Raw genomic sequence first — 16,929 nt, forward strand, 5'->3', positions numbered from 1 at the left:
TAGTAATAATAATTAAAAATATTATAAATGTCAAAACGATGTTTATGATTATGTATATATGTTTATGATATATATATATATATATATATATATATATATATATATATATATATATATGAAGAAAACAAATAGTTAAGAAGCAAAACGATCATCATTCACTGTGACTTTAGATAACCAAGATGACTATATTCCACCTAAGATCAATAGTAATTTTTTATGAGCACCCCATTTGCTAAGGTTATGAACAACCTTGTTAGATGATAATTAGACACTTCATAAATATTTTTATTATTTATTTTTAAAATAAGACAAGCATTGTTAGTTATCAAATTATGTTTGTGTTTATCTATAAACAAAAGTTAAACATGAACACTCGTGATGTTTAAGCTTAAATGATGAACAATAATAAAAACGGTTACCAAATAGAGCCTAAATTAAAAAACAAATTTATTTATTTTAAAAAAATTATTATTATTATTATTATATATATATTTTGATAACAACTACATATTTTGTTCCAAAAAGCTAAAAAAAAAAAAAATTTCGCGCCGCTTGAGTCCTCGCGCGCGCTGAGTTTATTGGAAAGAGACACGTCATCTCCTTTTGGGAATTGGTATTTCTGCCCCTTTTTTTCTATCTTGACCGATAGAACCCAACATTATTCTCTCTCCATCTCTTCATCTTGACAGAAAACAAATCCTCGTTTCCTCTCAATGACTACTTCCACAATCGAATCGACAATTCTCAATATGTATCGCCTCTCAATCTCTAAAATCATGGACTAACGATCGAAGAGGATTCAATACCGAATCTCTGGCTCAACCTAGCTAGCTTCACTCACAATCACTTTAACGGGCAGACGTTTGAGCTCACTACCGTCATCATCTACAGCTCACAATCGATTTTGTAAGTAAGAAAAATCAGACAACTTCTTTAGGGCTTTATGTATGAATCATACATGTTTTCTAGATGCTTGCTATTAAGAGATTTTTTTTTTTTTTTGGCAGTGAGTATTAGTTCTGCTGCTCCCGGTATGTCCAGATCTGATTTTACTTTCTAGTACTTTAGTTTTTGCTTACAATTGCTGTGTCCTTTGATTTTTATTAACTCTCTTTTTTGTTGTTATCTGCCGATTTTTCATTATCTTTTTGTTGCTGATCTTAATTAGATGAGAATCTTTAAATTTTTAAAACTTCGTTGAGTATTTTAGATATTTTACTTGTGTATCAGACTGCTTAACTTCCAGACTCTAATAATTTTTTGTACTCTTATTTTACCTTATTTTTGTTTCTTCTTCTCTTTTCTTTTTTTCTTCTTTTTAAATTTTATCCTGTTTGATTTTATTTTATTTTATTATTATTATGATTTTTTTGCAAGCAATGCAAGTCATAAGTTGATTGTTGTTTACCAAAATCTAATATTTCTTATTTTTATGCCTGTTGGTGTGAGATTACCCTGTGTATTGATTAGCTAAGCTGTGGTTGGAACCTAATCCCGTTGGAAAGGTCCACATTCTTTAAAAATATTGTATCTAAAAATTAAAAAGGGAAGTAAGCTTGATCTGTCTTGCATTTTAATTGAGCCCAAATGAAAATTGTGACGCAAATTTAAGTGAAATTAAAGTGTCTACTTCCTCTCTGGAAAAGAAAAATAAAAAAATTAAGTTTTATAAGTTAGGCTAGTTCTATTAACACCTAAGCTAAGCAATATGGGTATGAGAAAATGACAAGGAAATAGTAAACCAAAAGGGATGTGGTGACTGAGTCCTTGGCTTGTATATGTGTCGTGAGGTCATCAGTGAGCACTGAGTACAAAGTGGCCTTTGGGGTTTTATATATTTAATGGGTCTTATCCAATTTTATCTTTACTTTTTTTTTTTTTCTAAGATGACATGTCAATATTTAGCTATCTAGTTGTAACACCTTAATTTGTAATTTTCAAATCTTCAAATACAAAATTAACCCATTGATGCACCACTACTAATTAAATAGAAGGTTTTTACTCTTATAAATTAGCATTTTCCTTTTCATGTTTGATCAAAATATCATTGTGTTAGAAACTATCTCTACTTGTTCTTTACTTTTTCATGGGTACAAGAAAAGAATTACTTCTTGTACTTCAGTAAAAATAAGAGAAATTGTTGGGATGTAATACTGATGAATTGCAAGAGGTATATCTGAAAGCCCAAACAAGTGGATTGGCTGTTTCAATAACTATAAGTAGGTTCTTAACTTAATTGGGTAATTTGGAAGCAATTCAGAATTGTGAGTTTAATAATTCAAGCTTGTTTATTGCCTCTTGAGCTGGCACTGAATTAATTATCTCAAGAAGAAAAATCATAGAATTAGGAGGTCTTAGGTTCAAGACTCTTAGTTTGAATTTTTTTTTTCTCCAAATCTGACTTCACCTTGATGGTGTTTATGTTCACCCACTCGTAATGAAAGTTTTCCCATACAATAGAAGAGGCTCCTAGGAAGAAATTTTTTATTTACAATAGACTTACCCCAAATATAAATATATACGCTCAATAGTTTGGTCAGTATCCTAACCCTTGAAACCTAAATTTAATTTACTGCTGCAGCAAGCTCTGGGAGGCTCATTGTCCGGGAGCCTCATCGTCCTACTTAGTAAGTTAAATTAATTCTCTACTGCCTAGAGGGAATTAATACTTGCTAGAATGTAAATTTTTTATGATGTTGGAAGGATAATATTTTTGTTTAGTGGTAGCAGCTGTCTTGAGAAAATTATGCATGTGATTCTTTGGGTTGTGTTTGGTTATGCTTGGGTGGTTGTTGTTTTAGTGTTAGCATGCTTGGCTCTATTCTTGATTTATTTTTAGTCTGATTGATTATGCTTGAGATATTTGATTGGAACTACCGAAGATTATCCGTTACATTAGAAATTCCATAATGGATATTAAATTAAATAATTACAAAATGCAGCTAGTTCAAAAAGCAGTTTTAAGGTTCTCATAATTATTTTGGTTTGCAATATCATTTTTTACAAATCTAGATTCTAGAAATCTGTATTATGAATTTAGCAAGTTTAGTAAGAAGTACAATGATACCAAAACACGGTGGTGCTTTATCACTTTTTCCAGCCCTAACCCCTTCTCTCTAATACCTAAGCATTTCCTGTGACATCCTTAAACTGCACACATTCAAATGGTCGTGATTCAGGCGTCGGCGTCAAAGCTTTTGAACAATCAAGAGAGAGAAAGTGAGATGTGTACTCTAGCCAATTGCTTTCCGGTTGTGTGAAAGGATACCCCAACTATGTTTCAGGCTCGTTTCATCGGTTCAGGAAAGTGCTCCGTTTCTGTTGATTCGGTGAATTATTTTTATTTTATTTTTTATTTTTTATTTATTTTATTTATTTTCTCTTTTCTTTTGATGGTATGGTGTTGGTGTATGAGATGTTATGTGGTAGATGTGTGGCTGAATTTGGGTATTTTGCATCATTTTCAAAATATTTTTTTTCCTGGGCGTGCGCGTATACGTGTGTATAAAATTGCATATGTGTGGGTTATAGATGTTATTTTCAGAATATTTTTTTTTGTACGGTCTATGAGATTTAATTTGAAGTAGACTTATTAAAGCTGTTGAAGCAGGCAGACACGAATTTCTAAAACAAATTCTCCATAAAAGAGCCATAATCCTCTGTCTCTGATTCGAAGCAAAGTGTGATACTTCATTAAGAGGCATATAACTTCGTTGAGAGGATTGGAGTAACATATCAGGTAATGCTTGTTCTTATGCACTTATGATCAGTTTTTTCCCTTTAATATTTAGAGATCTTTAGAGAGTAAGAATCTATAAAGAATTTGTTATTTGATTTTAATATTATTATTTTTTATTGATGTTAAAATAGATGAGTTTTATTGCTGGGGATGATCTAGAACAGGATTTAACATATTGCACTTTCATTAAGTTAGCAAACACTAGTTTCTATCATCTTCCCCTTATCAGTTACAATTTATAAAGTGCCAAAAGATCAATAGTGGATGAATGGGCTTTCTTCATTTTATTTATTATATTGTTTTATAGTGGATGAAGATTGCAGGAGTTGGGACTGGAATGAGAGTTTAGAAGTTTTAAGTGCTCAAGATTAGAGCAAATTTTAGTGGAATTTAATGATTGACATGGTTTTGGATAGAATTCCCAAATCTAGCTAGCCTCATCATTTAGTTGCCCGTAGGTTTAAGTGATCCATTCCTTTTAATGATAAATAATGATCTATGAAATGAAGTTTCTGGGGTTTTAGAAATTATACCGGTGGATTTCCGCTAAAAGAGAGAGGCTTAAGCGGAAAAAAGCTTAAAGGCTCAAACAAAGTATGTTTCTCATGGACTAGAAACTCTCTGTGTGTGTAGATTGACTACTCTAGATGCCACCTAAAAAAAGTTAGTTAAGCTTCTTGTCTTCTATGAAAAAGGAAGGAAATATAATTTTGTTTGAATCTAATATGTGGTCAATATTTAATAAGGCAGATAATCAATTAGTGGACAGAAATATAGGATGACAATGCTCCGTGCTCTTAGTGAACAGTATGTTATGGGCCTCAAATCTGTGAACATTATTTCTATCATATTTTGTAGTCATGAACAATTGTTTCACCTTTTTTAACATGTAATGCCTCAAATGAATCAATTTCCCACTGAAACCATGTAGTTGTAACCTTGATAAGATGAAACCCCAGTCCACTGAATCATAGGCCTTCTTTAGATCGATCTTCAAAGTCATATTAGTAGGACCATTTTTCTTACCAAAATCCTTTACCAAATCAGAAACTAACAATATATTATCATGAAGCCTTCTATTTTTGATAATTGCAGTTTGTTCATTACCAATCAGATTAGGTAGAACATCACTTAACCTATTGGCTAGAATCATAGAAATAATTTTGTAAACAAGATTACATAGAGCTATTGGCCTATAATTGGTAATTTTATCTCCATGGTTCAGTTTTGGAATCAAAGAGAGAAAGGTGGAATTGATACCTTGAGGAAGCTGACTAGTAGAAAAGAAAAACAACACTGCCTTAATCACATCAGCCCCAACCACTCCCCAAAATTTTTGAAAAACTGTCTGAATGTGGGATATAAGGCTTCTTTCTTGGTCTTGATTTACCCCCTCCTTGAGAATCAATGTTAATAGCCCCACTGCTAACTAATTTTATAACATTGCTCTTCATTTGCAATTCCCTTATCAATAGAGACATCGTCCCTTATATCTTCCAGCCCATCTAAATTATCTTCCTCCTTATCAGAAGATCTTATAATCTCTTCACTAGTAGATTTTTGTGGTTTCAATTCACCTTTCTCTTCATTCTCCAGCTCAACACCATCTTCATCATCCTGCTGCTGAATATCCACAATTCCAACCTTAGGTATAGTGTTCTGAGAATTTGAAATATTTGGGGAATCTATTATAGCCAAAGCGACACAATTTTGCTGCTGTACGACATCCACAACAGGAGTAGAAACAATTTCCTCAGTTACCTCTTCATTAATTTCAAGAACAGCAAAAGAATTCTTAGTAACAACAGACTTCACTGTTTGCATGCCTCTCACAGGAATATTATCAGTTATCTTGTCCACAATCTCACCCTCAACTGTCTTGCCTTTTTGTTTAACCACCCACCTATCCAAAGTTTTCTTCGGTTTGGTCTGCAAAACTTTTTTTGGGCATTTAGCTTCTGTATGATCCACGAAAGTATAAGGCAATGTTTAGGGATGGTATGAACGATTTGAGATGTTAAAGTGTATGTGCGTATGAGTTTGCTTAAACTTTTAAAAGAAAAAATTATATATTTTTTTGGATTTGTGTTTTGATTTTGTACTGTATTTAAAATCTTCATAATTCCCTTTAAATGTATTTTATTATTATTATTTTCCTTTTCAGGGAACGAGTGTTAAAACCAATAACAAGTAAATTTGAGTGGCGTTTGGGTTTGGGTTTGAGTTTGACACTTGTTAAAGAAGATAAAGAGATACGTTTCACATCAATTGACAATAAATTACAGAGATTTTGATTGGAGAGAGAAAAATATACCAAACTTGTATTGAAATTTTCTTGGTGTTTCCTACACGGCAACTTGCCCAAGAATAGTAAAGATGGAGGAAATTAGGAGAATGTAGTCAAGATAAGCCCTAGTATCTAACTTGGACTGTTGAAAATTTGGTGTCACGAGTACATGACCAAACCTAATTAATTACTTGTCCACTTCTCATGGTAGTTGAAGGGTAGCAAAATCTGTGACACTTAAAATTTCAAATGGTAGACTAGTCACACAACTCACACATTAATCATCACAACGACAATGATTGTACTTGAACAAATTTATCATCCATTTTGGTCATTTCCATTGACTTAGACCCAAACAATTAATCAAACTTATAAGTCGGCATAACATTACTATAATTTAGATAATCGAAGTGAGCACTCATGTCATGTGCATTACATGACTTGCCGCCCTTATTAGGGATCGTATAAGAAAATTTAACTCAGTACAGAACAATTTATAAAAGCTTAATTAAATGCTTTTTTTTTTTTGGTAGAAAATTGAAGAGTATAAGTCTATGCAATTAATTAAACACCATATTAATAAATACATGAAAGACATTGGCCACAAAAGATGTTTGTTCATAAAGGTTTGCCCTTTTTGGACCAGACTAAGGGCTCCACAGACCACCTATCCCATCTTGCTTAATTAGAAAAACTTTTTGATCACATGAAACCAAAAATTCAATGGTTTTCACGTTTTATTCAATTCAGTAATAGTTACTTAACCAATTAGGTCAAAAAATATATTGTGTGTTTGCTTTACAATCCAAAACAACAAAAAAAAAAAATTTAAGCAAGCTAGATTGAGTTTGTGTTGATTTGTGTTACCCGAAACATCATTAAAAAAACATGTCAAAAATATTTTGATATAAATATTTCTTTGGAATGTGAGATTAGAAGTCTGAGCTCCACAATAGATATTTGTAAATGTGTATGAATACTTATTTGAAATTTGTTACACAATCGCTTCTCATATTAGACTTATTAGACGACTCAAATATTGTTGGTTTTTTATATCTCCAAACAACACATGATAGAATTGATTTAAAAAATAACTCATAATGTTGCTCAATAAGATTTCAATTTCCAACAGGTCTGACGCTAGCAAATTTATTTTTATTTAACTTAAAAAATATATATTCACACACATTCATATATATATATATATATATATATATCTCGAGTCATGAGGCAGAAACATTCATAACTCACCAATCAAAAGATTTTAGTCACCATTCATGATAGAAGAAATTCTTAGCAAAATGTTTGTGTTTGATTCATAAATGATAAGTTAGTTTCTTTTTTTATTAGCATTCTGAATTTGAGACTTGGGTGATGCAGCTACTTTCTTGGATTTTGTACTGTGGATTTTGTAGCTACTTCCTTGGATTTTGTACAGTGAGGTGATTTTTTGACAAGTGCAGACGGGAACTCTAGTGTTAGAAGGTTTATCAATTTTTCAACAGAAGTGTTAAGAAATTGATGATTTTCTTGATAAATGGATTTACTTCTTGTTTTGAAACATTGATAAATGTTAAATTGTTTTGGCACATTGATAAATGATGAATTGTAAAAATGTTTTAACTCTTTTGATATATTTAATGGGATATGTATGTTTTTTGAATTGAATTATAGCTGAAAATGATGTGAATTCTGTAAGGGTGCTTTATTTATATAAAAAAATATATATATATTTTTTACGGGGAGCTTGAAATACCGTAAATAAGTGAAAATCCTCCTTAAATAACTTTTTTACGGCATGCATGATAAGTTGTGAGAATGGTTTATATTATTTACGGGTACTTAAAATTCGCCGTAGAAAAGTTTTCTACGGCATGCTCCAACGCCTTGTGAGATTATTTACGGGTAGTTAAAATTTGCCTTAGAAAACTTTTCTACGATGTGCTTCTGTACTTCGTGAAACTATTTACGGTAGTTACAACTCCTTATAGAAATTTTTTTTACGGCATGCGTCGATACCTCGTGAGATTATTTATGAGTATTTACAATTCGTTGTAGAAAACTTTTCTACAGCAGGCGTTGGTACCTCGTGAGATTATTTACGGTACTTACAATTCGCTGTAGAAAACTTTTCTACGGCATACGTCAGTCCCTCGTGAGTTAATTATTAATTGTAAATAAATTTAATATATATAAACAAAATTATTTTCTACGGCGAATCTATTATTTTTCTACGAGATAGATTTTTTCTCGTAAAAAAAATTGAATATTTACGGAACCATCATACACAAGGGCCTAGAATGCGCCGTGAATGAGTTTCTACGGCGTTTTTGGCCCCTCGTAGAAGCCCTTTTTTCTTGTAATGATTTATCTATTTGCACTAAATGTCTTCCACACTTCAAGCTTGTTTTTGGAGAGATTAAGGAAAGATTTTGATGAAGCCATAGGTGAGGGAGTGATGAGCTTGAGGAGAGCTTTTATTTGAAACCATTATTGCAAGGAGCTAGGGATCTCGAATTTGGGGATTTCTCTTCAAAGAGGTAGAGTTGTCTAATTGACGATTTTCCTTAGATTTAGTAGTTAATTTGATGTTTTTTTTCCCTCTTTTGGCATGGTAATTTTGATGTTAATTGAAGAATGAAAAATTCTAGGGTTTGGTTCATGTTTGAGTTTTGTAAAATTGATGGGTTTGATGGAATTAAATGCTTATTTTGTGTATGAATTTCTAATGACATGTTAAAAGATGACTAAGTGGTGAATTATATGTGTTACTCTTAGTATGGTTGATATGGTGTATGTTAAAGCATGCTAAGTTGATAAATTAATTATTGTGATCATGAAATTGTTTATTGTGTAATGAATGAAGATTGATGATTAAATGATTGAAAATTTGAAATGTTCCATATGCATGGCATGAGGGCATTGATGGGCATGAGAGAGATGAGGGTGTAGATGAGGTGTGTAGGTGTGTGGTCGCGGGAAAAGGGAAATGTGGGTACATGATGGTTTGGAGGAGAGGTGTGAACAAGAGAGGGTGTGGTGTGATGTGGTTTGCATTGACATCTATAAATTGCATTATATGAGATAGTGATGAAGATTGATTGGAAATTTAAGTGTCATATGTGAAATCCCTCGCATGACCCCACTCCTTTTTCCTATTCATTGTGTGTAAAGCATTAGATTATTTACTTCGTCTGAGGAGATGCCACTTAGGCGTTCTCCACTGAGCCTTGTGCTCACTCCTCTACTTATTATCATTTTTCAGGGCATGACCGTGACGTAGTTGAAGACTAGTTTCCCAAATATAGTTATGAATGGCAGACTACAATGCACCGCAGTCTTAGCCTAGAGTAGAAGAACGTCGCTTTTCGCTATCTTTTGTACTTGGGCTTAATTTTGTAAAAATGTTGATTTAATATGTATTATTTTTGCAACATGTAAAATGATTGGATCCATTTTGTATATGGCCCTTGGAGTAATGTAATTAAATTTTATTTACACTAAATCCTTTAGTGGGTTTTAAGTAACGTGTTACGATTTATGTTTATGGTTGTTGTATTTTTATTTGATGTTAAAATGTGAATAAAATTATACGTAAGTGTAGTGACGTGGGTGGTTAAATTACCAATGTTGGTGTATTTGGGTTATCACTGGACAGTGGAAAAAGAAGTGAGAGTTTTCCAGAACCGGTCGACGTGTGGCTTCCCATACGTCGACCGGTATCTTCATAGTGTGGGTTATTGATGCTCACGTTGCAAACCAGTCGACGTATGGTTTCCCATACGTCGACCAGTTTAATATCCCAAACCAGTCGACGTATGGCTTCCCATATCCTAACAGTGAGCTCTTCATCTTACATTTCCCAAACCAGTCGACGTGTACATCCCACACGTTGAATGGTATCTCGGCAGTGGGTATTACTACTGTTCATGTCCCAAACCAGGTATGATGCCTATACGTCGACCGGTTTATGTCACTTATGTAATTGCTATTTAAGTTTTTAAATTTCACTTTGGCACCCAAGTGAGGGTACAAGTATTTATTTTATGACCCAACAAAATACAATAATTATAATTTCACCACCAGAAAGACTATATTGCCCCGAACGTGATTCCATCTATCACGTGATACGAGTAAATGACTATATTACCCTTTGAGTCTCAAATTATTGAATTGTGGCAAATTACCATTTTGTCCTTTTTGGACCTTGATAATTAAATTTAACATGAAAAGACCGTTTTACCCTCGGATGATTTTGGGTCGGGTAAGGACCTGTTTAATGATCCGGATCCAGTGGATTTGGGTCGTTATAGATACCTTTGTTAATGAATCAACAAAGTTGTGTTTCAATGTAATATTCTAGCCACGAGTATATTTTATTGCCAGACAATATCATGTAGGACATGATACTTCCTTTCAGTGTACCTTGTTCCTCTATGGAACCTTGGGTCATTGGTTTGGGCTACTTCTGCATTATTGTCGCAATATAGCTTAATAAGCTGGCTAATATACTCCACAACCTCTAAATTAGTGAGATCAAACCAAAAGGCTTCCTTTGTTGCCTTTAAGGCTGCAATGTACTCCATCTTCAGGTTTGAGTCAGCAGTTGAAATCTGCTTAACAATTTACTAACTGATTTCCCTTCCATTTAGTGAATATACATTATGGACCTTATAATATCTGCATCTGATTTAAAATCAGAACTAGTATACCCGACTGGAACCACATACTCACATCCATATATAAGTATGACATTATTGGTTCTCCTAAGGTACTTTATGATATTTTTTATAATAGACCAGTTATCAAGTCCGGGATTGGACAGATAGTGTGATGTTTCCAATCTTCAGCATTTTTCATTTTTTTGGAGTTTTGTCGATGCGAGGGGAATTTCGTTTTTTCACGTTTTGCGTACGAGATTTTGGTTAAGTCCATTTGCATTATAATTATTTTATTTATTGATTGCATGTTAAATGTGCATTTATATGTGTATGTGGTGTAAAATGGAGATAAAAGAAAAAGAGAAAAGAAAAAGATAGTAGCGGGACCCACCACTATGACTTAAGTGGTCTAGAGACCACATTTGACCATTCACTTTCTCTTTCCCCGTTATTTTCTCTTTTCGTCTCTTTCTCCTTCATTTTCTTTGCATTTTTGCACCAAGCTTTGAGTCAAGATCTCTCTCTCATTACTTGGAGTTTTTAGGAGCCTTTTGTGGCAACTTGAAGCCCACGACGAGGCCTTCGTATCCATACCAGCAAATTCAGATTTGGTGCTCCCTTCAAATTTTAAAATTGGAGACCTATTTTAAGGGTTTTGCACAAATTTAAGGTAATGGCTCTTAATCCATGAGATCTTGTACCTTAGTGAGTTAATTTCTTAAATTATTGCTTAACTTGACTTAATTGTTTAAAAATCTAGTTAATTGTTGATTAGTGTACATATATGTTAACCATGGATCTATGTGTATTAAATGCTCTATGTGAAGAACATGCCTATGTGTTGATTTTCATATGCCTATGATGCTAAACTATTGTTGTATGCAAATATGTGGTAAATTCTTTGAGAATTATTGTGAACCATGCCTTGTTAGTTAAAATTGAACTAGTTATGGAATTGTGAACATGGACATAGCATTGAGGCATCTAAGCACTGGTATTGGGCATGAAATGGGAGAAATTGTTTTGAAATGAAAATGGGGAATTTTGGGAAAGTGTTTTGATGAATTGGTTTTTGAGAAAACCCGGTCGCTGCAGGGGTACCAAAGGGCCGGAGTGTTAATATAGCCTAGAGGGAACTAGGGAGATTGCCCTAGCGTGGTTGAGTTAGCTGGGCCCAAAATGACGCTGCGGGGGTACCAAGGGTCAGGGACACTAGCCAATCCTTCTCTCGTGTCGCTGCGGGGTCACCAAAGGGCGGGTTATATTAACAGTTTGAAAGTGAGGGTTTTTGAATGTGAAAATGGGAAGCGACATCGACACTGTATGGATTGTTATGTGGCATTATCCTGACACTGTATGATCCCCATTCCCATTGCTCTATTCTTTGGCTGGATTCACGGGGACACAAGAGGCGTGTCTTAAGTGCCATCTACTGAGCAATTCGCTCACCCCATTATACTTAACATTTTTCAAGTCATGGAAAGGAATTGGCGGATGACAATCCAATACAGGCTTGACAGTTGCTAGAAGATCATTTTGTTACTTTTGTAATTGGCCATTTTTTTATAAAAGTTCTAATTTGAGAAATGTATCTTGAGCTAATTGTTTTGGCCTCATAAAATTTGGTAAGCATTTTGATTTCATATATGTTGTAAATTAAGACACTTGCAAGGACTATGTATTAATTCCCTGTAATTGAATTGAATGATGTTGTAATGGGATCAAGGGTTGGTATTTTGTCCATGATTAAAGTATGATGTATCTTCTGAGTGTTTAACACAAGTTCAAAACCATTGTTAAGTATCCATTTCAGTTTCCCTTTCATTTTCATAAGGCAGTATGTTAATTTCAGATTCAAGGTTCGGAGGAGTCATTTCGGTCAACCGAAATGGCTCATCGGTCGACCGAACCTGATGTTCACTCTCGGGATCTCCTATTTCAGTCGACCAAAATGGGGTTCGATCGATCGAACCGTCCTGCTGCTCTCGGGATCTCACTGTTGGACTTTTGGTTTTGTTTGGGGTGTGCTTCGGTCGACCGAAGCTCTCCATCGGTCGACCGAAATGCACTGGTTGGTTTCACTTGGTTTTTCTTCCCATGCTCTTCCATTCTCGACTCTTGGGATGTGTTTAGAGCCTTTGAGAAAGTCTAGTGATGATCCTAAGGAAGTCGTTTTGAAGCTAGAAATGATAGGTTTGACGTAAGTGACCTCAGGTTCAAGTAAGAACCCGGCTAACTGTTCGGACCTCCGGGTTCGGGTCGTTACAGATTTGGTATCAGAGTCTTAGGTTTGAATACCTCTAGGACGACGGGTAGAGGCCCACATAGGGTTGCATGGGATGTTGATTGTATTATTTACGTGATTACTTGCTACATGTTTTATTACTTGAACAAACATGCTTAACTGTCTATGTGCTTACGTGCTTAAATGTTTATGTTAAAGTGTTCCTTGCATGGTTTTACATGCAAAGTGTTGTTTCGGAATTTTTTCATGTTGAGTCATCCACGGTGGACCTTAGTATCATGTTTTTGAACTGTTCTCTCGTTTCGTAGCACGATGTCACGGTGTAAGGAATCAAGGGAAGTTGGCCCTAGGCCAACAAGGGGTGATATTGGCGAGAGCTCTAGCTCCAATCCGGTGGGGCTAAATGATGAGGATACGCTTCTTAGGGATTTGATTCCCCCGAGAGGTGTTCCCACAAGGAGGGATAATGTAGAAGCCCTCGTAGAAGTGGGTGAAGGTTCTGCGGAACTGATATTGAATCATTTGTTGCAAAGTGCTTTGAGGGCAACGATTACTGCTAATCCACAGCCGACACCATAACATGTAGTCCATGCAGAGGAGACACCAACTCAAAAATGTCTCAAGATCATAAAAGGGTTTTCACAGTTGATGCCAGTTATGTTTAAGGGCGGTGCGGATCCAATGGTAGCAGACGACTACATGGATCAAGTTGAAACATAATTGATCTCAATGAATGTGACAGAGGATTATTTGAAGATCATCCTAACTACTTACAAGTTTGTTAAGGATGCCAAGCTTTGGTGGAAGTTGGTTACGAGTCGGTATAAGGTGGAGGAGATGAGTTGGGAAAAGTTTAAAGAATTGTTCTATGAGAAGTATTTTTTGATTTCTAAGAGGTGGGAGCTAAAAGATCAGTTTCTTGGCCTTATCCAGGGCAATATGTCAGTGGCGGAATATGAGAACAAGTTCACTTCACTTTCTCGCTTTGCTTCGGAAATGGTGAGAGATGAAGTTGACAAGACTCGGAAGTTTGTTTCCGATCTTAATGATCAAATGAGGCCGTTGATCACGGCACAATTCATCAAGATTTATTCTGAAGCAGTGGAAAGGGCTTTGATGCTGGAAGCTGATATTAAAGACAAGGATGCAAGAAGGGAACAATGGAAGCAAAAGAGAAGTGCATGACCCTCTTCAAAAGGATCTTCTTGGAAGTGGAATAGAAGAGGTTCATCACAGTTTCAGGGGCAGCAGTCTACACGATCTGCCCCTACCACTCCTATGCCAGCTGGGTCTGACAAGAGTGGAATCATTTGTTTTCAGTGCCAACAACCAGGGCATTACAAGTCTAGTTGCCCTATGAGATTGTCTTCAGTTTCTTCAGCTCCAAGGGCTTGTAATGGTTGTGGCCAGCAGAGTCACTTGATTCGAGATTGTCCTAGTCAGGGAGCAGGCACCGGTAGAGGCAGAGGGTCACGGCAGAGGCCGTCATAGTCGACTACAGTTCAGTCAGGTTTTAGACCGCCACCACCACCATAGCCTGCCATGTCTTCTCAGGGTTCACGACCAGTTAGGAGGGATACTTATACTTTGTCGGTGCAATAGTCATGTGTTCAGGTTGGCAGTTCTCAGGCACAGGCACCACAGGGATGTGTCTTTGCACTTGCACCGGCTGATGCATCTTCTGGTCCATCAGTTCTCCGAGGTATCTTTCCAGTGTTTGGTTCTTGGGCTCGCATTCTCTTTGATTTTGGTGCATCTTATTCTTTCATTTCATCATCATTTACACTTGCATCGGGGTTAAAGGTTAGTTTCCTGGATCGGGCATTGTGTGTTGATACACCAGTTGGAGTTTCAGTGTCTTGGAACCGAGTTGTGCGAGATTGTTCCATTGTGATAGCTGGATGGACCTTCGTGTTTGATCTTATCCTCCTGGAGATGACTAGTTTTGATGTCATTCTTGGGATGGATTGGTTGGCTTCCTTTCGTGCCACGATTGACTGTTTCAAAGGTAGAATTACAGTTTACACTTCAGAAGGAGACTGTTTCTTTTTCATGGGAGATCGGAGTGATTCCTAGCCTTAATCATTGTATGGAGTTTGTGGACGGAGTTGTGGTGATTACTTCTTAGCTAGTTTTCTAGCTGAAGAAGATGATGTAGTGGAAGAAGATTATCAGGCTGTTGTTCATGATTTTCTGGATGTGTTTCCAGAGGATTTGACGGAGTTACCTCCACACCAAGAAGTGAAGTTTACTATTGATTTGATGTCTGGTACCGCGCCGATATCTATGGCACCGTATCGTATGGCACCAGTTGAGTTGGAAGAATTGAAAAAGCAGCTCGATGATTTGAGGATGAAAGGTTTCATCCGACCGAGTGTGTCACCGTGGGGTGCACCGGTCTTGTTTGCTAAGAAGAAAGATGGTTCTTTGAGATTGTGCATCGATTATCGGAAGTTGAATCATGGCACCATCAAGAACAAGTATCATTTGCCAAGGATAGATGATTTATTCGAGCAGTTGAGGGGAGCCAGTTGTTTCTCAATGATTGACTTGAGGTCAGGCTATTATTAGTTGCAGGTTAGGGATGAGGATATCCCAAAGACAGCGTTCCATACATAGTATGGACACTATGAGTTCTTTGTTATGCCTTTTGGCTTGACTAATGCACCAGCGGCATTCATGGACTTAATGAATCGTGTCTTTCACGATTACTTGGACCAATTTGTGGTAGTTTTCGTGGATGACATTCTTGTGTATTCACAGACTCGGGAGGAGCACGAGATCCATTTGAGTTTTGTATTGCAGATTTTGCGAGAGCACCGATTATATACTAAATACGAGAAGTGTGAGTTTTGGTTACAAGAAGTGAAGTTTTTAGGGCATGTTGTTTCAGAAGGCGGAGGAGTGTCAGTGGATCCATCAAAGATTGAAGCTGTTCTGAATTGGGAGCAACCTAAGTATGTGTTTGAGATTCATAGTTTCATTGGTTTAGCGGGTTATTATCGGAGATTTGTGAAGGATTTCTCTCTTTTGGCAGTGCCTATGACCCGTTTGACCCAGAAAGGGATCAAGTTTGTGTGGAATGAAGCCTGTGAGTCTTCTTTTCAAGAGCTGAAGACAAGGTTGACTACAGCTCCAGTGTTTGTGATACTTGAGCATGGCTTGGGTTATGTAATTTATTGTGATGCTTCACATGATGGTTTGGAATGTGTGTTGATGCAGAATGGTAGAGTAGTGGCTTATGGATCTCGATAGTTAAAGACTCATGAGTACAACTACCCTACTTATAATCTGGAATTAGCGGCAGTTGTGTTTGCTCTGAAGTGTTAAAGACAATACTTGTATGGTTAGAGATTCGAGGTGTTCTCGGATCATAAAAGTCTTAAGTACCTTTTTTCCCAAAAGGACTTGAACAACAAACAGAGAAGATGGGTTAAATTAAGACACTTGCAAGGACTATGTATTAATTCCCTGTAATTGAATTGAATGATGTTGTAATGGGATCAAGGGTTGGTATTTTGTCCATGATTAAAGTATGATGTATCTTCTGAGTGTTTAACACAAGTTCAAAACCATTGTTAAATATCCATTTCAGCTTCCCTTTCATTTTCATAAGGCAGTATGTCAATTTCAGATTCAAGGCTCGGAGGAGTCATTTCGGTCGACTGAAATGGCTCATCGGTTGACCGAACTTGATGTTCACTCTCGGGATCTCCTATTTCGGTCGACCGAAATGGGGTTCGGTCGACCGAACAATCCTGCTGCTCTCAGGATCTCACTGTTGGACTTTTGGTTTTGTTTGGGGTGTGCTTTAGTCGACCGAAGCTCTCCATCGGTCGACCGAAATGCACTGGTTGGTTTCACTTGGTTCGTCTTCCCATGTTCTTCCATTCTTGACTCTTGGGATATGTTTAGAGCCTTTGAGAAAGTCTAGTGATGATCCTAAGGAAGTCATTTTGAAGCTAGAAATGATAGGTTTGACGTAAGTGACCTCGGG

At 36.1% G+C, this 16,929-nt stretch overlaps 1 long non-coding RNA gene across 3 annotated transcripts; it reads left to right on the plus strand.

Annotated features, from left to right (window-relative positions):
• Positions 1-409: 409 nt before the first annotated feature.
• On the plus strand, positions 410-9,560 carry LOC132299333 (uncharacterized). Of its 3 annotated transcripts, none has more exons than XR_009480072.1 (5): positions 410-906; positions 1,008-1,031; positions 3,611-3,739; positions 7,407-8,566; positions 9,292-9,560. It is a non-coding gene; the product is annotated as an uncharacterized LOC132299333 (long non-coding RNA). The 3 variants fall into 3 exon arrangements; XR_009480074.1 differs by having other exon boundaries at positions 483-906; positions 7,407-7,511; XR_009480073.1 differs by lacking the exon at positions 7,407-8,566 and having other exon boundaries at positions 497-906.
• The last annotated feature ends 7,369 nt before the right edge of the window (positions 9,561-16,929 follow it).

Source organism: Cornus florida, unplaced genomic scaffold, assembly GCF_030987335.1.
Source record: "Cornus florida cultivar Cherokee Brave unplaced genomic scaffold, ASM3098733v1 CherokeeBrave_3.0.0_Hap2_Chr03, whole genome shotgun sequence".
Classification (NCBI taxonomy): Eukaryota; Viridiplantae; Streptophyta; class Magnoliopsida; order Cornales; family Cornaceae; genus Cornus; species Cornus florida.